The following is a 1,848-nucleotide window of genomic DNA, read 5'->3' as shown; positions in this document are numbered from 1 at the left end:
GTAAGCCAATTCTTTGGGTCCGGGTTCACACTTTGATCATGGTTCTTGGTGATCCATGCATTGGCATAGAACTCTTGAACCATTAGGATTCCGACTTGTTGAATGGGGTTGGTAAGAACTTCCCAACCTCTTCTTCGGATCTCATGTCGGATCTCCGGATATTCACTCTTTTTGAGTGAGAAAGGGACCTCGAGGGTTAACCTCCTTCAAGGCCACAACTTCATAGAAGTGGTCTTGATGCACCCTTGAGATGAATCTCTCCATCTCCCATGACTCAGAGGTAGAAGCTTTTGCCTTCCCTTTCCTCTTTCTAGAGGTTTCTCCGGCCTTGGATGCCATAAATGGTTATGGAAAAACAAAAAGCAATGCTTTTACCACACCAAACATAAAAGGTTTGCTCATCCTCGAACAAAAGAAGAAAGAAGAGAGTAGAAGAAGAAGAAATGACGAAGAAGGGAATGGCTTTGTGATCGGCCAAAAAGGGGTAGAAGTGGTGTGTATGTTGTGTGAAAATGAAGGAGTGAAGGAGGGTTTATATAGGAGTGGGGAAAGGGTAGGGTTCGGTTAATTGAGGGTGGGTTTGGGTGAGAAAGTGGTTTGAATTTGAATGGTAAGGTGGGTGGGGTTTTATGAAGGATGGATGTGAGTGGTGAAGAGAAAGATGGGATTTGATAGGTGAAGGGTTTTTGGGGAAGAGGTGTTGAGGTGATTGGTGAATGGGGGTGAAGAAGAGAGAATGTGGTAGGGTAGGTGGGGATCCTGTGGGGTCCACAGATCCTGAGGTGTCAAGGAAAAGTCATCCCTGCACCAAATGGCAAGCAAAATCGCGTTTTGTGCCAATTCTGGCGTTAAACGCCGGGCTGGTGCCCATTTCTGGCGTTTAACGCCAGCTTCTTGCCCTTTTCTGGCGTTTAACGCCAGCTTCTTGCCCTTTTCTGGCGTTTAACGCCAGTCTGGTGCCCCTTTCTGGCGTTAAACGCCCAGAATGGTGCCAGACTGGGCGTTAAACGCCCAACAGCTAGCCTCACTGGTGTTTAAACGCCAGTACGCTCTCCTCCAGGGTGTGCTATTTTTCTTTCTGTTTTTCATTCTGTTTTTGCTTTTTTCATTGATTTTGTGACTTCTCATGATCATCAACCTACAAAAAACATAAAATAACAAAAGAGAATAGATAAAATATAACATTGGGTTGCCTCACAACAAGCGCTTCTTTAAAGTCAGTAGCTTGACAGAGGGCTCTCATGGAGCCTCAGAAATACTCAGAGCAATGTTGGAACCTCCCAACACCAAACTTAGAGTTTGAATGTGGGGGTTCAACACCAAACTTAGAAGTTGGTTGTGGCCTTCCAACACCAAACTTAGAGTTTGACTGTTGGGGCTCTGTTTGGCTCTGTTTTGAGAGAAGTTTTTCATGCTTCCTCTCCATGGTGACAGAGGGATATCCTTGAGCCTTAAACACAAAGGATTCTTCATTCACTTGAATGATTAATTCTCCTCTGTCCACATCAATCACAGTTCTTGCTGTGGCTAGGAAGGGTCTGCCAAGGATGATGGATTCATCCATGCACTTCCCAGTCTCTAGGACTATGAAATCAGCAGGGATGTAATGATCTTCAAATTTTACCAGAACATCCTCTATAAGTCCATAGGCTTGTTTTCTTGAATTGTCTGCCATCTCTAGTGAGATTTTTGCAGCTTGCACCTCAAAGATCCCTAACTTCTCCATTACAGAGAGAGGCATGAGGTTTACACTTGACCCTAAGTCATACAAGGCCTTCTTGAAGGTCATGGTACCTATGGTACAAGGTATTGAAAACTTCCCAGGATCCTGTCTCTTTTGAGGCAGTT

The sequence above is a fragment of the Arachis duranensis genome, chromosome 1 (genome assembly GCF_000817695.3).
Source record: "Arachis duranensis cultivar V14167 chromosome 1, aradu.V14167.gnm2.J7QH, whole genome shotgun sequence".
Lineage (NCBI taxonomy): Eukaryota > Viridiplantae > Streptophyta > Magnoliopsida > Fabales > Fabaceae > Arachis > Arachis duranensis.
This window is presented reverse-complemented; position numbering follows the sequence as displayed.